At 40.7% G+C, this 23,747-nt stretch overlaps 1 protein-coding gene and 1 pseudogene across 6 annotated transcripts in view; both read right to left on the reverse strand.

The window, feature by feature from the left end:
- The window catches only part of SYTL4 (synaptotagmin like 4), a 148,365-nt gene that overhangs the window by 113,868 nt on the left and 10,750 nt on the right, over positions 1 to 23,747 (reverse strand). For all 6 annotated transcript variants that reach the window (XM_027086076.1, XM_027086082.1, XM_027086075.1 and 3 more), the window contains one exon: positions 11,329 to 11,498. The gene's annotated coding sequence lies outside the window, so the exon portion shown is untranslated. The remainder of the gene's footprint in view (positions 1 to 11,328; positions 11,499 to 23,747) is intronic.
- Positions 1,595 to 17,597, reverse strand: LOC113609096 (uncharacterized; annotated as a pseudogene).

Consider the following 23,747-nt stretch of genomic DNA (forward strand, 5'->3'; position numbering starts at 1 on the left):
ATTAGGTTGTTACCACTTTGGGGCTACTATCAGTAATGCTGCTACGAACATTCATGTACAAGTTTTTGTGTGAACACGTTTTCAATTCTCTTGGGTATATACCTACAAGTGGAATTCCTCTATGTTAACTCTATGCTTAACCTTTTGAGGTTTTGTTTTATACAGAGGCTACACCATTTTCCATCCCTACCAACAATGTATGAGGATTCTAATTTCTTCATATCCTCATCAACATTTCTCACTGTCTTTTTTATTATAGCCATACTGATGTGTGTGAAGTGGAACCTCACTGTTGTTTTGATTTGTATTTCTCTAATGACTGAGGATGTTGAGCAATTTTCAAGTGCTTATTGGCCATTTATCTATCTTCTTTGGAGAAAAATGTCTACTCAAATCCGTTGTCCATTTTTAAATTGGCTCCTGTCTTTTTACTTTGAGTTGTAAGAACTCTTACACTCATGTAAGAGTTCATATATTCTGGATACTAGACTCATCAAATATATGACGCAAATATTTTCTCCCTTTTGTGAATTTATTTTTCACTTTATTGATAGTGTCATTTGAAGCAACTTTTTAAAATTTTTGAAGTATACTTTATCTCTATTTCCTTTTGTTGCTTTTAAGTATCATATATTTTTTTTAATGGCCTAATCTGAGTACAGGAAGATGTACACCTATGCTTTCTTGTCATAATTTTATAGTTCTAGCTCTTACATATAGGTCTCTGATACACTTTGAGTTAATTTTTACATATGGTATGAGACAGGGGTCCAGTTGTTCCAGCAAGATTTGTTGACAAAACTGTTCTGTTCCATTGAATTGTCTTAGTACACTTATTGAACGTCAAATGACCATAGGTGTACTGATTTATTTCTGGACTCTCAATTTTATTTCATTAATCTATATACCTATCTTCATGCCGGTATCACACTGCTCTAATTACTGTAGCTTTGTAGTAAGTCATGAAATAGGGAAATGTGAGTCCTTTGACTTTGTTGCTCTTTTTCCAAGATTCTTTTGGCTATTCTGGGTCCCTTGAATTTTCATATGAATTTTAAGTTTAGATTATTAATGTTGGAGAAAGAAAAGCAGCTGGAATTTGGATTGGGATTGAATTGCATTTGTAGATTATTCTGGAAAGTATTATCATTTTAACAATGTTAAGCCCTCTAATCCATAAACATGGAATGTCTTTCCATTTATTTAATTTCATTCAATGATATTCTGTAATTTTCAGTATACAAGACATGCATTTCTTTGGTTAAATTTATTGCTAAGTATTTTATTCTTTTTGATGTTATTCTAAGTAAAGATATTAATTTATTTTTGGATTGTTAATTGCTAGAGTATAGAATATAACTGATTTTTTACACTGACGTTTCCTGAAATGTTTCTGAATTCATTTATTAGTTCTAATTGTGTGTGGGAGTGTATATAAGAAATACTATATATATATATATTTCTACTTCTTTCCATCCAATCTGGACATTTTTATTTCTGTTTGTTTCAGCTTTAATGAGGTATAATTCACAAATAAAAATTATATATATTTAAGGCATACAATTTGATGTTTATATATACACACACACACATTGTGAAATTATCACCACAATCAAGCTAATTAACATATCCATCATCTAATATAATTACTTTTTTATGTATGTGGTGAGAACACCTCTTAGTAAATTTCAAGTTTACAATACAGTATTGCTAACTATAGTCTTCATGCCGTACATTAATTCTCTAAGACTTATTTATCTTGCATAACTGAAACTTTGTACCCTTTTCCCATCTCCATATTTCCCCCTTACCCTAGCCCCTGGCAACCACCATACTATTCTCTGCTTCTATGACTTTGACTATTTTAGGTTCCATATTGCATTAGACAGGGTTCTTCAGAGAAACAGAATCAATAACATGGATATAGACATAGCTATAAATAAGAGGAGACTTATAGGAATTGACCAACATGATTAAGGAGGCCAAGAAATCCCAAGATCTGCCACTGCTAGCTGGAGAACCAGAAAAGGTCATGGTGTAATTCAGTCTGAGTCCAAAGGCCTGACATTTGGGGGACTGATGGTGTAAGTTCCAGTCTGAGTCTATAAAGGCCCAAGAACTAGGAATGCCTGTGTACAAGGGTAGGAGAAGATGGATGTCCAAGGTCAAGTAAAGAGAGTAAATCTGCCCTTCTCCTGCCTGGTTGTTCTATTCAGCCTTTCAATGGATTGGATGATGTCCAACCACATTAGTGAGGGTGATCCTCTTTACTCAATCTACCAATTCAAATGTTAATCTCTTCTGGGAACACCCTGTTAAAAAAGAAACAATAGGCCTCAAATGGAGTCACTTGTGCTAAGCCCCACATCAGCAAACCAAGACTTAATACCTAATCTAATTGCAATTTCAGCCTCTCCCAAGAATGTGACCTGTAACAAGTCATTCTGGAATTACCTGGTCAGCACTAGTGAGGTAATCTACTCGATAGACCATTTTTGTCCCCCATAGGAAGGTGATTTTGCCTGAGACAGTCCACTCTTGGCTAGAAACTTCCTTTTCCTGTCCCCTTCTGTCTATAAAAGCCTTCCATTTTGTGCAGCTCCTCAGAGCTCCTTTCTGTTTGCTAGATGAGATGCTGCTTGATTCATGAATCTTTGAAAAAGCACAATTAGATCTTCTGATTTACTCAGTTGAATTTTATTTTTTAACAACCCTCACAGACATACCCAGAAATAATGTTTTACCAGCTTTCTGGACAGCCCTTAGCCCAATCATGTTGACACATAAAATTAACCACCATAACTTCACCCCTTGTCAGCTTGGTACCCATACATATCTCCTTAAACCATACTGGATCTCCAAATAAAGACAATAACAAGACAATAACCATACTGGATCTCCAAATAAAGACAATAACAACTGACATGATATAGCTATCCTACAAGCAACTGAAAATGCACTAATCCCTTCCCCAGAAGAGAAGGAAGGGCACTTGAGTGATGCTTACTCTTCTCCTGATATCCTATAACTTATATACTATGATGTAAAATTAGCAATACTCAATTACTGATGTAAAGTCAATACAGCTTATCTTATATGATAAAAGAACAAGAAAGGAAATAAAACAAAAATATTTACTTAGTTTATGTATATATACACACACAAACATATGTATAACAAAATAAGGAGGAAATACTCATGACAATTATAGTCCTCATTTCTGTAACTGGTGGTGTGGTTGTAGCTGGTATTTATAATTACCTTCTTCTACTACACATCCTGTATTCCCTTTGCCTTCAGCAAGCACCTCAGCTGGTCATTGTTCTTTAGCTGGCAGAGTAACCCTAACTTTCATTCCTGAAGGGTCTGGCCCATTAGTAGTCTTGCTTGGATTCGTTTGTTGTAGCTTTCCATTGACTTTGACCACAAGGCATGGTAATACTCAGAGATGCCCTAAGGCATCTCCTGTATTCCAGACACACTCTTCCTCACTTCCACCACGTAGTAGTAGTCCAATTTCTCCTTGATAGTCAGGATCAATCACCCCAGATAACACCATAACTCCTTTTTTTGCCTGTTGATTCAGAGCCCAAAGTGGCAGGGTGACAGTCTTAATTTCCAGTTCAATGGAATCATTGTCATGTCTCCTGATAGAAGCTTTCCTCCCTCTGACACTAAGACCTCTAGGCCAGCAGAAAATAAAGTCATGAAAACAGGAAGCTAGCGGGTCACTATGGATAATAGTGACTGGTGCACTTTCATTTCCACCTGCTTGATTTCTGGACCTGTAAATCCTGGCTACTTGAGAAACAGCACCATATAGTGGATACTAATTAAGTGCATATACAGCTTTCTGGAGAAACTTGCCCCAGCCCTGCAAGGTACTGCCACCTAGCTGGTGCTGTAACTAAATCTTCAAAAGGTCATACCACTGTTCTATTAAGCAAGCTGCTTTAGGATGGTGGGAGACATGGTAAGACCAGTGAATTCCATGAGCTTGGGCCCACTGTCACACTTCTTTTATTGTAAAGGGTTGTTCTTGATCAGAAGCAATGCTCTGTGAAATATCATGACGGGGATAAGACATTCTATTAAGTCCACAGATGGTAGTTTTGGAAAAAGCATTGCATGCAGGGAAGGCAAATCCATATCCAGAGTAAGTGTCTATTCCAATAAGGACAAACACTGCCCCTTCCATGATGGGAGCAGTCCAATGCAATCAACCTGCCACCAGCTAGCTAGCTGATCATGCTAGGGAATGGTGCCATATCAGAGGCTCAGTGTTGGTTTCCTCTGCTGGCAGATTGGGCACTCAGCAGTGGCTGTAGCCAGGTCACCCTTGGTGAATGGAAGTCCACGTTGCTGAGCCCAGGTATAACCACCATCCCTGCCACCATGGCCACTTTGTTCATGAACCCATTGGGCAATGACAGGGGTGGCTAGCAAAAGAGGCTGAATGGTACCGACAGAATGGGTCATCCTATCCACTTGATTATTAAAATCTTCCTCTTCTGAGGTCACCTTTTGGTGAGCATTCACATGGGACACAAATATTTTCACGTCTTTTTCCCATTAAGAGAAGTCTATCTACATACCTCTTCCCTAAATTTCTTTGTCACCAATTTTTAAATCATGTTCCTTCCAAGTCCCAGACCATCCATCCAAACCGTTGGCCACAGCCCATGAATTGGTATATAATCACACATCTGGTCATTTTTCCTTCCAAGCAAAGTCAACAACCAGGTGCACTGCCTGAAGTTCTGCCCACCAAGAGGACTCCCCTTCACCACTGTCCTTCAGGGATGTCCCAGAGAGGCGCTGTAATGTTGCAGCTGTCCACTTCCAGATGGTGCCTGCATATCTTGTAAAACCATCTGTAAACCAGGCCCAAGTCTTTTCTTTCTCTGTCAGCTGATTGTAGGAACTCCCAATGAGGCCACAAGTACAGGCTGGGAAAGAGAAGGCAGTGTAGCAGGAGTGGGGACCATAGGCATTTGGGCCACTTCTTCAGGTAATTTACCTGTGCATTTAGGGCCTACCCAGGCTTGATCATGTATATACTACTTTCATTTGATGACGGAGTGTTGCTGTGCATGCCCAACTTTACGGCTTGGTGGGTCAGATAACACCCAGTTCATGAGGGGCAGCTCAGGTTTGATGGTAACTTTGTTGCCCATGGTCAAGTGTTTAGTCTCTAAGGCCCAGTTGGAAGCCAAGAACTGATTCGCAAAAGGAGAGTAGTTATCTACAGATGAGGGCAGGGCATTGCTCCAAAATCCTAAGGGTCTATGCTGTAATTCGTCCCACAGGGGCTTGCCAAAGGCTCCAAACACTAACTCGATCTGACACTGCCACTTCCAACACCACTGGATCTGCTGGATCATGTAGCCCAAGTGGCATAACAGCTTGCACAAAAGCCCAAACCTGTTTCAGAGCCTTCTCTTGTTCTGGATCTTACTCAAAACTATCAACTTTTCAGGTCACTCAGTAAATGGGCTAGAATAACACACCCAAATGAAGAATATGTTGCCACCAAATCCAAAGAGACCAGTTAAGCATCGTGCTTCTTTCTTGGTTGTAGGAGGGGCCAAATACAACAACCTATCCTTCACCTTAGAAGAGATGTCTCGACATGCCCCATACCACTGGATCCCTAGAAATTTCACTGAGGTAGAAGGCCTCTGAATTTTAGTTGGTTTTATTTCCCACCCTCTGACATGCAACTGTTTCACCAATAAGTCTAGATTAGTTGCTACTTCTCACTCACTAGGTCCAATCAGAATAATGTTATCAATGTAATGGACATTGTGATACCTCATGAAAGGGAAAGGCAATCAAGATTTCTGTGAACTAAGACAGAACTGGAGAGTTGATATACTTCCGATGTAGGACAGTGAAGGTATATTGCTGGCCTTTCCAGCTGAAAGCAAATTGCTTCTGGTGGGCCTTATGGACAGGTATGGAGAAAAAGATTATTTGCCAGATCAACAGCTGCATACCAGGTACCAGATGATGTGTTAATTTGCTCAAGCAATGAAACCACATTTGGTACAGCACCTGCAATTGGAATTACTACCTGGTTAAGCTTGTGATAATCCACTGTCATTCTCCAAGATCCATCTGTCTTCTACATTGGTCAAATAGAGTTTAAGGGGGATGTGGTGGAAATCACCACCCCTGCATCTTCCAATTCCTTGATGGTAGCACTAATCTCTGAAATCCCTCCAGGAATGTGGTATTATTTTTTATTATTACTTTTGTAGGTAGAGGAAGTTCCAATGGCTTCCATTTGGCCTTTCCCACCATAACAGCCCACACTCAACAGATCAGGGAACCAATGTGGGGATTCTTCCAGCTGCTATATATATCTATTCCAATTATGCATTCTGGAAGGAAGGAAATAACCACAGGATGGATCTGGGGAGCTACTACACTCACTGTGAGGTACACCTAAGCTAAAACTCCATTGATTACCTGACCTTAATAAGCCCCTACTCTGACTGGAGGGCCACAGTGGTGCTTCAGGTCTCCTAGAATCAGTTCTAGTTTAGATCCAGTGGCCAGTAGTCCCTGAAAGGTCTGATTATTTCCTTTTTCTCAATGTACAGTTACTCTGGTAAAAGGCTGCAGGTCCCTTTGGGAGAAATATTAACAGTATAAATTTTCACTAGTGTACTGGGATCCTTCTTCAAGGGGACCCAACCCCCCCTTCATTCAAGGGGTTCTAAGTCTACAAACTGTCTTAAGTCTTGGAATTGATCAAGGGGCTGTGACTCTCTGTTTTTATGATTTGAGTTAGATTTTTGTTCACTTGATCTAGAACTTTTCTGCTTATACAGATCAAGTGAAAATCTAGTAGGCTTCCTATTTATTTCACTTTTTAGAACACTAACTAGCCAGCACCATAAGTCTGCATGAATCAGACTATTCTGACTGCTGCTTTGTCTCTGCTGTCCATTATGGTAACCACACTCACCTTCCCTTTGGTGATTGAATGCTGCCACTTGGCCCCTGCCACGCCAGGATCAAATTACTCCTACTGCATTTAGGTTTTTCCATTGAGTGGCTGCAGTTCCCACGGTAACGTCTCACTTACAGAGATGAGCAATCACGGAGATCTTCAAGGATGCTAGGACTCCACTCACCAAATTATTTCTCAAAGTATTGGTGAAAGGTATGTCTTCTAGACCAGCGGTCCCCAACCTTTTTGGCACCAGGGACCGGTTTTGTGGAAGACAATTTTTCCATGGATAGGGTTGGGGGGGGATGGTTCAGGCAGTTATGTGAGCGATGGAGAGCCGCAGATAAAGCTCTGCTTGCCCGCCTGCCGCTCACCTCCTGCTGTGTGGCCTGGTTCCTAATGGGCTGCGGACAGATACTGGTCCAAGGCCTGGAGGTTGGGGACCCCTGTTCTAGACACTCCCAGTATGGATAAGTAGGTCTTAAATGACAAATCCACTCTAACATTCCAATCTTTCTAAATCTCTGAACCCCTTCCTCTACATTAAACCAAAGGAGGTCAGGCATTTCCAATTCACATACCGTGGGAAATTTTTGTCCATGTTTCAGTCAGATAACCAACCAACCAATTAGAGGCCTTTCTAACTTCCTCAGCTACATTAAATGCAGGATCTCTGCTTAGTGAGCTGTTAGAGGAGGTAACTGAGAGGATGTGAGCACTGGTTGACCCATGACCTGGCCCAGGAAATCAGAGGCTCCTTACCCGCCTCTGCTGACCTTGGGATGTATGTTCTGTTCATGTGTTGCTGAGACTATCTGGACTGTGTATGTGACTGACCTCCATTAAGGGAGGTTGATGCGGAGAACTACTCATCTTGCGACCACCCAAGACAAGCCTCATATATAGGTTCCTTTGTTTATTAAAACCACAATCTACCAATCTGGAGTGCTCTGCCTCTTTCTTTGGTCTCTCCTTGCCTTCTGTTAAATGGGGGCTAGTTTTGAATATCACCCAGGGAACTCCCAAGAATTGCAAACCAAGAATTGCAAACCAACAATTGGCAAGCCAGCCAGAAGATGGAAGAAATGGGTCTTGGGAAAGAGGCATCAATAGGGGAAATCCTGAGTTGGCCATTGACCTCTTTGTGGGCAGGGGTGGTACATTGTTAGATGTCTGTGGACTGCTGCATGACTACAGGGACATCCCAAAAATGCTGGCTGGTTTAATGTGTTTGTTTGAGGAACTACACACAGTGCACTGCAGCAAAGAAAGGAAACAAATGGCTGCAACTGTGGGTTGGTCTCTACTGTTGGCACTTCATCTGGCCACTGATGCCCAACTAGAAGCTGAAGCTCAAGTTAGACAGCTGGAAGAAGAGCTGAGGGTAGAGAAGGATGTGTGATTGTTCACTGCTCTGCTAGCTTTGGGGCAGAGCAGGATAATAAGTTGAAGACAATAGCATGCCCGTTTTGAAAAGCTAGGAGGGCACAAGCTGCTGCAGATTAAGGTGTGAGACAAAGGCTGAGACACTAAGACGTGGAATCCCTGGGAAAGTGAGGAGAACAAAGGGGAGAGTGTTGTGGTTATTGACAATGAAACAAGACGTAGCTGTACACCATCTGACCCCTAATACAAATGAAAAATTTAAATAGTTGTTACCCAGGTTTCTGATAATAGAGAAATATACCCCAAAACTCCTAAGAGAAAAACTTGCATTCTTTCTCTTCCCATTGAAGTTGTAAGTCTTACAATGTCTTTGAAATGTAAATACCCCAGGAACTAACTAAAACACTGCCCAGGATTGCTCGAGACTGGAGGGGGGAAAAAGGCGGCAGAAGAGGCTTTTTAAAACACATACTGCTATAGAAGCTCCCTTGCCCAAAATCAGTCCACAGCCTCTATATGATTATTGGTCAAGGGCAAATACAAATCTTAAGTCTTCTCCACAAATATTAGTAAAAAGCTTTATCCATTTGAGTGGCTAATCTTAACTTGTTCTGTCTGCCAGACACATTTGGATTCAACTATTATTTATAAACTAGTGAGTTTTGTATTGCTGTACCTGATTCATGGCTAAAATTTTTAAATGAAAGTTATATGGTCTCTGTTTGTATCTGTCTGTATGCTTTTGTATGTCTATTTTTACCTGTTATATATGATATATTTCTACATCCGAATGGTATTGCCAAAATTAATTTATAAAAGAGCTCTATTTAATTGGTGAAGAAAAAAAGCTTTAATATCAATAGTGTACTTAGGTAAAACTAAAATTTAATTTTCTTTCATCTTTGAGAAGAACAAAGTTTCCTTGAACTATTGGTTTGTTCTTGATAAGATTATGAAAAGTTTTTCTTTACCTTTTAAGTAATCTACCTAGAAAACAAAGATTCTGTGTTTTATCAAAATAATTTTCTGCGCTTCATGTTGTCTTTATCAGTTCTTTCATTACTTAAGAAAACTGAGTCTTCTCTGTTAAAAGAGCTAAGATTTTTTATGACTATGTAACTTTCTGATTTTGCCTTCAAAGTCCTTAACTGACACTTTGGCTAAATAGATAACTAAATATTATTTCACAGTGACCTATAATACTATTTAAGCAAGTCTTTTAAAACCTTTTTTGATATTTTTGACAAACTTCCCCAAAATTAAATTCTAAATGAAGTCTTTTTGACTTCAAACTAACTTTGGGATTTTCCAGAGGGTCCCTGGAACATCTGAAAGATTTGTCCTCTCTCCTGATAAGAGAGATATTAGGGACTTCCCTGGTGGCGCAGTGGTTAAGAATGGTTAAGAAACCGTCTGCCAATGCAGGGGACACGGGTTTGAGCCCTGGTCCACATGCTGCAGAGCAACTAAGCCCTTGCGTCACAACTACTGAGCCTGCGCTCTAGAGCGCATGAGCCACAACTACTGAAGCCCACGTGCCTAGAGCCTTTGTTCTGCAACAAGAGAAGCCACCGCAATGAGAAGCCTGCGCACTGCAACAAAGAGCAGCCCCTGATCGCCGCAACTAGAGGACGCCCGCATGCAGCAACAAAGACCCAATGCAGCCAAAAATAAAAAGAGAGAGAGAGAGAGAGATTAAACTAATTAGACTTATTTGATGTGTTAAATTTGATATGTTAAATTACTCTACTGACCACAGTAGAGACCAGCCCACTGCAGAAGCCATTTGTTTTCTTTGTTTGCCACAGTGCACTATGTGTAGTTTCTAAACAAGCATGTCAAACCAGCCAGCATTTTCAGGAGGTCCCTGTACTCAAGCAGTGATCCACAAGCATCTAACATATGGTCCACCCCTGGTCACAGAGAAGTCGTGACCAACTCAAGATACCTCTTTTCCCCCACAGATGCCTCTTTACCAAGACCCATTTCTCAGGTCTCCTGGCCGGCTCATCAACTGTTGGTTCAAAAACTGGCCCCCATACACAGAGGGCAAGGAGACACTGAAGAAAGAGATAGAGCATTCCAAATTGGTAGGTAGCAGTTCTAATAAGCAACAAAACTTATATACAAGGCTTGTCTTGGGCAGCTGAAAGATGAGTAAATCTCTGCACCAGTCCACCAGAATCTTAAAAGTTTATATAGAGGCATTAACTAGGTTCAGTCACATACACAGTCTAGATGGCCTCAACAACACATTGCTCTTTCAAGGCTGCATCCTTGAAAATGGCTCCTAGTGTTGGAACAGTGAATAGAATGTACATTCCAAGAACAGGGGAAGAGGTGAGTAGCCTCTGATTGCCCAGGTCCAGCCATGGGTCAACCAGTGGTCACGTCCTCTCAATGACCTCCATCAACAATAATTCTAGTTATTTTAAAAATGATGTTACAGAAATAACCAAATTCTCTTGTCAACTGCATTACAATGAACTCTCATCAGATCTTTAACCATGGCCATTTTAAAGTCTTTTGTCATTTACAGACAGTTATTTTTTTACTCTGATGCTTTTGCAAAAGTATTCCTGCAAAAGTGCTTCATATTCAAGGAGATTCATGGAAAAGACTGACATATACAGGCTTCTGATAAAGAAGATTATACCACTGAACTGAATAAGAATTCACAGAACTCTAAGGAAAAAAAGGATGAATTTATAAAACTGCTAACCAAAGCCAGGATTCAGAAACTCTTGGTGAGTAATCTTATTTTATGGCAACATACTTATTTGCATAAGTTCAATAAGAATCTGTTTTCATTGAAACAGGACACAATTGGAAACTTGGTTATATTACCAAGGCTTTGATTGGAATGTCATATTTTAAAATGTGCATAGAATCAGATATGATCAGACAGCTTTAATGAACAGCATATTAAGAACTTCCCTTCCCATGAAGAGTTGGGTTGAGAATATGTTCTATCAACTCACCTCTGTTATTGCTCAAACTCCTATTTTGACTAAGTTGCATGCCTGTATGCAGCAGAGGAGCACCCTGTCCATCAGCCCACTGTCTCTGGAAATGCAGGTGCTACTAGGCCTGTGGAACATGTAGATCCTTCAAATGTCTCTGCCCTTATTCCTATGGCGGCCCCTGGGTCCTGTAGAGAGGTAATAGAAGAAATTCCCATTAATGCCTGGTGTACAGATGGATCTAGTCAGGGCAACCCGCCCACATGCATTTCAGTAGCTATTCAGCCCAAACTGACACCATCTGGATGGAAACAAGAATGAACCATAGCAGCCTATGTGCTGAACTCAACAATGTAGCTGGTGATCACTCATGAGCCCTGGCTATTAGCCCTTTGTACTGACAGTTGGGCTGTTCCAAAGGGTTTAACCTTATGTCTTGGATAATGGGAAACCAAGGGATGAATAATCACAAATAAGCCCTCATGGAGTCAGGATGTGTAGAAAGACATTTAAGTTCATCTGCAAGAGACTGAGGCAGTCCTCACTGTCTTCCACAGCAGACTGGGTGCATATAAAGAGTGGCCACTGTAGCACTCAGGTGTGACGGTGTACTACCAAGGATGCCAGATTGCCCTTGGAATACAGTGACTTGGCTAATGCAGCAACAACATGTCCTGTTTGTTCTAAACAACAGCCAAGGCAACTGCCAAAGGAGTCTGGAGCCATCCACAAGAGTTCCCAATTGGTAAGGCATTGGCACATTGATTATATTAGCCTCCTCTATCTCACTGAAGGTGCTAAATACACTTTGGTTTGTGTGGACACTGCATCTGGCCTAACCCAAGCTTTCCATTGTTGCCATGCAAACTAGGCTGCCACCATTAGGAGACTAGAGAAGCTGAGTACCATGTACAGATACCTTCATAGAATAGACAGTAACTGGGGGTTCACATTTCAAATGTCATGGTATGCAAGACTGGCAAAAGTACATGACATTCAGTGGAGGTTCCATCTTCCCTATAGCCCACAAGCAGCAGTGTTGGTAGAAAGGAAAAATGGAATATTAAACAGCAGATTAAATTACTAACAGGTAAAATGACCTTGGCTTAATGGACTAAAATATGGTCCCAGGCTTTATTACATTTGAAAGATCAAACAGTAGGACCTGTTTCCCCATATGCCAGACTGGTTAATACACCCAACACCGTGAAGGTATAAAAAGGTATGTAAGTCGTGGAAGACAACTATTGTTCGACTCTCATCATGGATCAACATGCTATGCTGCTGAGAACACCAAGCCCCATCACGCCTAGGGAAAGTGTTATCTACTGAAATTTGCAATGTTGCAAATCCCAATCATCCCACCAGGATGGGTGAGTTACTTTGCACCTCTGGATGAAGGAGAACTACTCAATCTCCACTGGGATCCCACCGTCCTACTGCAAGTCAGACCTACTGAAGCACAACATACCTAGAATGGAACATGCACCATTGAAAGAGGGGAGAAGGTGGAAGTCCTGGTCAGCATATCCCACCCGCTGTCTATCTCCTCATGCCTGACAGTGCTGCCTCCCCTGGCAACGTGTATAGTATGCACAACCAGGTCAGATTCCTAAAGCTGCAGTCATGTTAACATCTACATATCAGACAACAAGTGTTATTCCTATATGAGAAGATTTCCCCATACAAGTTCCTGCTAAATATCTGTCTTTCCAACCTTAGACTTCTGCTGTCCCTGTCCTGTGGTGTCCAGTCACTGGGTGAGCACAGTTTCCACTGCCAGGGTCATTTGGCCATTGTCTTTATTCCTAACATTAGCCTAGAGAACATTATAGCACACATAGAATCCCTTACTAGATTCACCAAACAAGACTTAAACGATAGCCAGCAAAGCCCTTCTTTACTGAACACTGACAAATATCTAAAGAGAAAAACCATCCTCTAAAATAGGATGGACTTGGACAGTATTACTGCCTCACAAGGAGGCACCTATGCCATTACCCAAACAGAATGTTCTATGTTCATACCTGATGAGTCTACTAATGTATCATCTTTATTAAATCACATGAGGACACAAGTGAATGCCCTGAGTGATCCAATCTCACTAGGGGACTTAGTAAATCAATGTTTTGGATCATGGGGTTCTTGGTGGGAAAAAAATTGTTACTTATATTGAGAATCATTATCTTTATCTGTGTTTTCTCTTGCATGTGCTTATACTGTTGCTGAGGCAACTACCTCCAATGTAGCCAGAGAGCTACCAATTGAGCCACATCCATGGTATTAAAACTCTTTGCTGATTACTTAGAGACACTGCAGAAGAGGAGGATGTATAAGATTGTAAGAGCTGGTCACCAGGGATGGAGTATTAGAGGAGGTTATTGAAAGGACTTGACCTCCAGTTGACCTGCAAGCTGGACCTGGGCAATCGATGGCTGCTTACCCATTCCCCTGTCCTTGGAATGTACATTCTGCTCACCATTCCCACACTATGAGCTGTTTCAAGGATGCAGCCTTGAGAGAGTAACGTATTGTTGAGACAATCTGGACTGTGCACATGACTAAACTTTTAAGATGCTGGCTGGTAGGTGCAGAGATCCACTTGTCTTGTGACTACCCAAGATAAACCTCATATGTAAGTTCCCTTGCTTATTAAAACTGCCACCTACCAATCTGGAGTGGTCTCTTTCTTGGGTCTCTCCTTGTACTCCAAGTATGGGGGCCAGTTTCAATCACCCAGGGACTCCCAAGGTTGCAAACCAACATGAGCCCATATCAGTAAATTCGGCCTGATCCAACTTAATGTTCCTTCCACCATTACCCTACATTCTTAGTATACATTCGTACAATTTCCCCAGATTTCTGCTTATATAAATTAGAAAACTCAATTAGTTCATTAGGAGTGTAGTGCACTCCCTCATGGATCACACTTTGTACCTCATATTTAGAGGCCTGCTGGGACCTGAGTATAGTTATAGGTCTAGAAGCAGAGAAGGGTGATGGGAGTGGACCCTGAGGGGTCTCACCATGATCTTGTATGGCAATTGCCTAAAGGGAGGCAATTACCATTTCCTCAAGCAATGCTATGTTAATCCCCATAGACAGGTGGAGAGGACCATACCACTGTAGGAGGGGAAACTGGGAGTGGAGATGCTGCTGCCGGTAGGGGTAAGGAGGCCACTTCTTCTATAGTTGGGAAAGACACTTTTCCTGGGGCTGAGGATATCAACTCAGCTAGGGGTAAGGAGGTCGATTCCACTGAAGATGGGGAGGCCGCTTCCACTGGGGGTGGGGAGACCTCTTCCACTGGCAAAGAAGATTTATCAGTATTTAGGGGCTCAATGTCTCCAGCTTCATCAGCGTCTTCCCGCACATTTCCATCCCAATTTGCAGGATCCTATTATTTCGTAATCAATGCCTTCACTTTAACAGTAGACACTGCAAGGCTGAGTTAAATTTGTGTTGTAACTCAGCCAATTACAAGGTGAAGTGCTGTGTTTGACTTTCAGCAATTTTAGCTCTGCTTCTACAGGAGATAAGACTCTTATTCAAGGCACACAGAGAAGCTCTTAGGTCATTTACATGACACTCGAGCTAGGTATTCAAATCCCTGAGCTTATCCTTTTCTTACACCACTTTGTCCAGCAACATTAGAAGCAACCAACCACATCATTTAATTCATTAATCTTCAAAAAACGTTGAAAAGTATCATTCACTGAGTCACTTAGCCTCTTGCTTCTTATAAGTGGTTGATTAGGAGTATATATTTTGTGTATCTCTATAAACAGTTCCCATCATGGACTATTAATGTTCTCTTTACTACTGGAAATAGAGTCATCAGTGTCTTTAAATCTGATCACATTAGAAGGCCAATTCCAGAAACAACAGAACCAAATTATTTAGGTCTATTACCCATTTTGAGTTAATTTTTGTGAAGGGTGTAAGTTCTGTGTCTACATTCATTATTTTGATAATTCTCTTCAGTGGTATGTGTTCCTTTCTTTTTAGTTTTTGTGTATCTATCGTAGGTTTTTAATTTGTGGTTACCATGGGGTACATATATATTGAATACTACTACATATACTTCTTTTAAACTGGTAGTCATTTAAGTTCAAACACATTCTAAAAGATCTACATTTTTTACTCCCCTCCCCCACATTGTTTTTGATATCATATTTTATATCTTCATGCTTCTCCCTTTACTGTTTATTGCAGTTATAGTTGCTTTTACAACTTTTTGTCTTTTAATCTACATTCTGGCTTCTTTAAATGATCTTCAATTCTTACTATATATTTGCTTTCCCTGGTGGGATTTTCCTTTTCTTATAGATTCTTCTCTCCCATTTAGAGAAGACCCTTCAACATTTCTTTTAGGGTATGTTTAGTATTGCTGAATTCTTTTAGCTTTCACTTGTTTGAGAAGTTCTCCTCCTATTCTAAACAATGAGCTTGCTGAGTAGAGTATCCTAGGTTGCAGGTTTTTTCCCTCAGCACTTTGAATATATCATGCCACTTCCTTCTGGCCTGCAAAGTTTCTGCAGAGATATTAACTGATAGTTTTATGGGGATTCCCTTGTATATGACTCTTTTTCTCTTGCTGCCTTTAAAATTCTTTTGCCATTTTATTTTATTTATTTTTGGCTGTGTTGGGTCTTCATTTCTGTGCGAGGGCTTTCTCTAGTTGTGGCAAGTGGGGGCCACTCTTCATCGCAGTGCGTGGGCCTCTCACTGTCGAGGCCTCTCTTGTTGTGGAGCACAAGCTCCAGACGCGCAGGCTCAGTAGTTGTGGCTCATGGGTCTAGTTGCTCCGCGGCATGTGGGATCTTCCCAGACCAGGGCTCAAACCCATGTCCCCTGCATTGGCAGGCAGACTCTCAACCACTGTGCCACCAGGGAAGCCCCTCTTTTGCCATTTTAATTGTGGTATGTCTTGGTGTGGGATCTGTTTGGGTTCATCTTGTATGGGACCCTCTGTGCTTGCTATACCTCAATATCTATTTTCTGTCTTCAGGTTTGGGAAGTTTTTAGTGATAATTTCCTCAAATACATTTTCGATCCCCTTCTACCTCTCTCTTCTCCTTCCGGGACCCCAATAATGTGTTTGTATGCTTAATGTTATCTCAAAAGATCTCTTAAACTGTTCTTTTTTTAACTTGTTTTTCTGTTTGACTTTCTTCTTGGATGATTTCCATTATTCTAACTTCCAGATCACTTATGTGCTCTTCTGCTTCATTTAGTCTGCTATTCATTCCTTCTAGGGTGTTTTTTGTTATTGAATTCCTCATTTCTGATTAGGTCTTTTTTATATATTCTAGTTCCTTGTTAAAATTCTGTGTTCACCTTTCTCCTAATTCAATTAACATTCTTACTACAATTGCTATAAATTCTTTATCTGGTAAATTGTTTTCCATTATTTGCTTTTTCAGGGTTTTCTCTGCCTTTTCCTTTTGCTTAACTTTCTCTGCCTCTATGAGTTTAGGTGAAACAGTTACCTACTGTGGTCTTAAAGGGGTGTCCTTACATGGGAGCATCCTTATGCAGGCTACGTGTGCCCAGTGCCTTTGGTGGGAGAGCTGGATTTGACGTGGATGCAAGTCACGTCTTTCCTCAGGGTGTGCTGGCAGCTATCGCCTTGGTAGGAGGTGGGGCTAGAGATGGAGGTGTTAGTGCTGGAGCCAGGTGTGAGGTAGGGTTTCCCCTCTGCTCAGTGGCCATCACTGCCCTATCAGGGACAGGGTCTGCTCCCAAGTTGCTGGAGCAGAAGTCCTGAGGGTCAGGCCCAAGCTGGCTCTGTTCCCTTAAGTGTGTGCTTTCCCCTCTGCCAGCATTGGGACCCTTGACCCAGAGGAGGAGGAGTGCTGAAGCAAGGGGGTCCCCCTAGTGCTTTCAGTTTCACCACAAACAATGGTCCAAGCTGTCTCTGATGCACTACCTGTGCAGGTATCCACATTGTTTCCCTCACTCTGCTCACATGGAGTATTGGGTCCAAGTCCCCTTTGTCCCTCACAGCCAATCACTCCCCCTAGCCGTTGCCAACAGCCAATCACTCCCCCTAGCCTTTGCCACCCCTGCCCTATTGTGGAGCCACACCACAGGGCAGGGAGTCCCATTTGGACTCTCAGCATGCATCTGGGGGTGAGCTGTGGTGGACTGGCCACTGTCAGAGTTCTGGGCTGCTTCTGATGTGCTGCTTGAGTAAGCGCCAACAATGGCCACTGCCGTCCCACCCAAACGTTGCCCTGGGACTGAGTCACTTCTGCATCCTTCTGAGCTTTCTCCCAGACCATGGCAGCCCTAAATCCAGTCCTGTGCCGCAATGTGGAGTAAGCGAGGGCTGGAGCATTCACATGGCTCAGGCTGGGGCACTTGCTGAGGCAGTAGCAGGAAACTGGCAGCCACTTGAAGAGTCCTTACTCTGGCCTCTCCGCCCCGCCTCAGGGGCAAGCCAGCACATATGCATGCCTCAGGAGTGGAGTCCAGGCTTCCCTAGCCCTCCTGTTAGTTCCAATGGTCCCAATCAGTCAAGGGTGATCATCTCCCCTGCGCAGGACCCCAGGACTGGGGCATCCAATCTGTGACTTGACCCACTCACTTTCCAGGGTGAATCTCCACCCATGGAGTCTCCCTTTTCCCCTGAGTCCCCTCCCAGGGACACTGGTTCTGACCTGATCACTTCTCTTCCCTTCCTATCTGATTATGTGTGGATCTTTCTTACAGCCCTGGTTGCGCATGAGTCTTTCTAGCAGTTTCTAGTTTTCAGTGAGAACTGTTCCACATGTAAATGTATTTTTGATGTGTTTGTGTGGGGAGGCGAGTTCCATGTTCTCCGGCTCCGCCATCTTGATCAATCCCTCAATGTATTTTTTTTTAATTTTATTTATTTATTTTAGCTGTGTTGTGTCTTTGTTGCTGCGCACAGGCTTTCTTTAGTTGTGCCGAGCGGGGGCTACTCTTCCTTGCGGTGTGCAGGCTTCACATTGTGGTGGCTTCTCTTGTTGTGGAGCACGGGCTCTAGGCACGCGGGCTTCAGTAGTTGTGGTGACCAGGCCCGGTTGCTCCGCAGCATGTGGGATCTTCCTAGACCAGGGCTTGAACCTGAGTCCCCTTTGTTGACAGGCGGACTCCCAACCACTGTGCCACCAGGGAAGCCCTCTCAATGTGGTTTTGATTTGCATTTCTTTAGGGACTGTTTATACTGACCATCTTTCCATATCGTTATTGGTCATTTGCAAATCTCCTTTGGCGAATATTCAATCTTTGCCCATTTTCAAATGGACTGTCTTTTAATTATTGAGTTGCAAGAATTTTATTTTTATTTTATTTTATTTTAATTTTGTGGTACACGGGCCTCTCACTGCTGTGGCCTCTCCCGTTGCGGAGCACAGGCTCCAGAAGCGCAGGCTCAGCGGCCATGGCTCACGGGCCCAGCCACTCCGTGGCATGTGGGATCTTCCCGGACCAGGGCACAAACCCGTGTCCCCTGCATTGGCAGGCGGACTCTCAACCACGGCGCCACCAGGGAAGCCCAAGAATTTTATTTTTGATATAAATCCCTCATCAGATATATGATTTAAATATATTTTCTCCTATTTTGTGGGTTGTCTTTTCACCTTATTCATAGTGTCCTTTGAATCCCAAAAGTTTTTAATTTTGAGAAGTCCAATTTATGTATTCTATTCTTTTGTCATTTATGCTTTTGGTGTCATGTGTAGGAAACCATTGCATAATCCAGTCATGAAGACTTCTTTATACTTTTCTTCCCTTATATTAAGGTCTATGATCCATTGTGAGTTAACATTTGTGCATTGCCTGATGTAAGGATCCCAATTCATTCTTTTGCATGTGGATATACAGTAACTCCAGCACCATTAGTTAGAAAGACTGTTCCTTCCCCACTGAATTGTCTTGGCACTACTGATGAATTTCAATAGATCATAAATGTTAAGGGTTATTTTTCTGGACTCTCATTGAATTCCATTGATGTGTATGTCTATCCTTATATAAATACTGCAGTACCATACTATCTTGATTACCGTAGTTTTACAGTAAATTTTGAAATTGGAAAGTGTGAATTCTCCAACTTTGTTCTTTTTCAAGATTGTTGGTTATTCTGGGTTCTTTGTATTTCCATATGAATTTAACATTTGCTTTCCAGTTTATGCCATAAAACAGATGGGATTTTTATAGGAATTCCATTGAATCTATAGATGAATTTGGAGAGCACAGCCATCTTAAAAATCTTAAATATTCCAATCTATGTACATGGGATGTCATTCATTGATGTAGATATTACCTAACTTCTTTCAAGTATGTCTTATACTTTTTAATAGACTTTATTTTTCAAAGCAGTTTTAGGTTCAAGTAAAATTGAGTAGAAGATACAGAGACTTCCTATATACCCCTTGCTCCCGCACATGAATAGCCTTTCCAAATAAAAACATCCTCCATGAGAGTGGTACATCTGTTACAACTGATGAACCTACATGGACAAATTATTATCATCCAGAGTCCATAGTTTACATTAGAGTTAAATTTTAATGTACATTCCATGGGTTTAGACAAATGTATAATGTCATGTATCTACCATTATGGAATCATACAGAGTTGTTTCAATGCACTAAAAATCCTCTGTACTCTGCCCATTCACCCCTCTTCCTCCATAATCCCTGATAACAACTGATCTTTTTACTGTTTTCATAGTTTTGCCTTTTCCAGAATGTCACAAAATTGGAACCATATAGTATGTGACCTTTTCAGATGGACTTCATTCACATAGTAATACACATTTAAGTTTCCTCCATGACTTTTCATGGCTTGATAGCTCTTTTTTTATTTAGCACATTTTAGGAATATTTAGTGATATTCCATTGTCTGGATGTACCATATTTTATTTATCCATTCTCCTACCGAAGGACATCTTTGTTGTTTCCAAGTTTGGGCAATTAAGAATAAACCTGATATACAGCCAAGACATGGAAGCGACCTAAATGTCCATCAACAGATGAATGGATAAAGAAGATATGGTGTGTATGTATGTATCTCTGTGTGTGTGTGTGTGTGTGTATACATATATCACACACACACACACACGATAGTATATTACTCAGCCATAAAAGAGAATAAAATAATGCCATTTGCAGCAACATGGATGGACCTAGAGATTAACATGTTAAGTGAAGTCAGACAGAGAAAGGCAAATATCATATGATATCACTTATATGTGGAATCTTAAAAAAATATACAAATGAACTTATTTACAAAACAGAAATAGACTCTTGGACATAGAAAGAAACTTATGGTTACCAAGTGCGAAAGGATGGGGGAGGGACAAATTAGGAGTTTGGGATTAACAGATTAACACTACTACATATGAAATAGATAAACAATAAGGATCTACTGTATGGCACAGGGAACTAAAATCAGTATCTTTTAATAACCTATAATGGAAAGGAAACTGAAAAGAATACATATGTATGTGTGTTTATATATATATGAATCACTTTGCTGAACACCTAATACTACATTGTAAATCAACTACCCTTCAATAAAAAGTTGTTTGCTTTGAAAAAAAAGAATAAAGCTGATATAAACATCCAAGTGCAAGTTTTTATGTGGACATAAGCTTTAAACTCCTTTAGATAAATACCAAGGAGCATGATTGCTGGATCATATGGTAAGAGTATGTTTACTTTTGTAAGAAACTGCCAAATTGCCTTCTAAAGTGGCTGTACCACTTTGCATTCCCACCAGCAATGAATGAGAGTTTTTGTTCCTCCACATCGCTGCTAGCATTTGGTGTTGTCAGTGTCCTGGATTTTGGTCATTCTAATAGGTATATAGTGGTATCTCACTTTTGTTTCAGTTTTCATTTCCCTTATGATATATGATGTGGAATACTTTTTCATATGCTTAATTTCTACCTATATATCTTCTCTGGTAGGGATCTGCTAGGGCTTCTTGGCCATGTTTTAACTGTGGTATTTTCTTATTGTTGAGTTTTAAGAGTTCTTTGCATATTTTAATAACAGTCCCTTTATTAGGTATGTCTTCTACAAATATTATCTCCAAGGCAGTGGTTTGTCTTTTCATTTTCTTGACAGTCTTTTGTACAGCAGAAAATTTTAAGTTTAATTAAGTTCAGTTTATCAATCCATTTTTTCATAGACTGTGCCTTTGGTGTTGCATCTAAAAAACCACTGCCAATAATCTCCAAAATTTATAAGCAGCTCATGCAGCTCAATAACAAAAAAACAAACAACCCAATCCAAAAATGGGCAGAAGACCTAAATAGACATTTCTCCAAAGAAGATATACAGACTGCCAACAAACACATGAAAGGATGCTCAACATCATTAATCATTAGAGAAATGCAAATCAAAACTACAATGAGATATCATCTCACACCGGTCAGAATGGCCATCATCAAAAAATCTACAAACAATAAAGGCTGGAGAGGGTGTGGAGAAAAGGGAACACTCTTGCACTGCTGGTGGGAATGTGAATTGGTACAGCCACTATGGAGAACAGTATGGAGGTTCCTTAAAAAACTACAAATAGAGCTACCATATGACCCAGCAATCCCACTACTGGGCATATACCCTGAGAAAACCATAATTCAAAAGGAGTCATGTACCAAAATGTTCATTACAGCTCTATTTACAATAGCCAGGACATGGAAACAACCTAAGTGTCCATCTTCAGATGAATGGATAAAGAAGATATGGCACATATATACAATGGAATATTACTCAGCCATAAAAAGCAACGAAATTGAGCTATTTGTAATGAGGTGGATGGACCTAGATTCTGTCATACAGAGTGAAGTCAGTCAGAAAGAGAAAGACAAATACCGTATGCTAACACATATATATGGAATTTAAGAAAAAAAATGTCATGAAGAACCTAGGGGTAAGACAGGAATAAAGACACAGACTTACTAGAGAATGGACTTGAGGATAGGGGAGGGGGAAGGGTAAGCTGTGACAAAGCGAGAGAGAGAGGCATGGACATATATACACTACCAAACGTAAGGTAGATAGCTAGTGGGAAACAGACGCATAGCACAGGGAGATCAGTCGGTGCTTTGTGACCTCCTGGAGGGGTGGGATAGGGTGGGTGGAAGGGAGGGAGACGCAAGAGGGAAGAGATATGGGAACATATGTATATGTATATAACTGATTGACTTTGTTATAAAGCAGAAACTAACACACCATTGTAAAGCAATCATACTCCAATAAAGATGTATAAAAAAAAACACTGCCAAAGTCATCTAGATTTTCTCCGATGTTATATTCTCAAAGTTTTACACTTTTTTACATTTAGGTCTCTAATCTATTTTGAGTTCTTTTTGTGAAGGGTATAAAGTCTGCATCTAGATTCTTTTTTTTTTTTTTTGCATATGGATGCTCAGTGATTTCAACACCATTTGTTGAAAAAACTATTTTTGGTCCATTGTGTTGTCTTTGCTCTTTTGTTAAACTGCATGGTACTGGAATAAAAATAGACACAGAGACCAGTAGAACAGAATAGAGAGCTCATAATTAAACCCTTGCATATAGAGTCAACTAATATTTGATAAGGAAGCCAGAAACATCCAGTAGGGAAAGGATAGTCCCTTCAACAAATGCTGTCAGGAAAACTGGATAACTACATGCGGAAAAATGAAATTGGACCCCTATCTTACGCCACTTACAAAAATTAACTTGAAATGGATCAAAGACTTAAACATAAGACCTAAAACCATAAGCGTCCTAGAAGAAAACACAGGGAAGAAGCTCCCTGACATTGGTCTTGGCAATGCTTTTTTTGATGTGACACCAAAAGCACAAGCAACAAAAGTGAAAATCAACAAGTGGGACTACATTAAACTAAAAAGCTTCTGCACAGCAAAAGAAACGATCAACAAAATGAAAAGGCAACTTACAGAATGGGAAAAAATATTTGCAAACCATGTATCAGATAAGGGAGTAATATCAAAAAAATATAAAGAACTTATGTAATACATACAACTCAATGATTTAAAAAATCCATAAATGGGAATGAGAACTAAATAGACATTTTTTCAAAAAAGAAACCCAAATGGACAACAGCCACATGAAAAGGTGCTCAACATCACTAAGCATCAGAGTAAAGTAAATCAAAGCTACAATGAGATATCACCTCACACCTGTAAGACTAGAAGTCATCAAGAAGACAAGAGATAACAAGTGTTGGCAAGGACGTGGAGAAAAGGACACCCTTGTGCAATGCTGGTGGGATTTGTAAGCTGGTTCAGCCACTATGGAGAAAAGTATGGAGATTCCTCAGAAAATTAAAATTAGAACTAACATATTATCCAGCAATTCCACTTCTCAGTATATATCCAAAGGAATGAAAGCTGGTTAACAAGAGATATATGAACTCCTATGCTTACTGCATCATTATTTACAATAGCCAAG

Source organism: Aethalodelphis obliquidens, unplaced genomic scaffold, assembly GCF_003676395.1.
Source record: "Aethalodelphis obliquidens isolate GAN/ISIS:26980383/991018 unplaced genomic scaffold, ASM367639v1 scaffold54, whole genome shotgun sequence".
Taxonomy (NCBI): domain Eukaryota; kingdom Metazoa; phylum Chordata; class Mammalia; order Artiodactyla; family Delphinidae; genus Aethalodelphis; species Aethalodelphis obliquidens.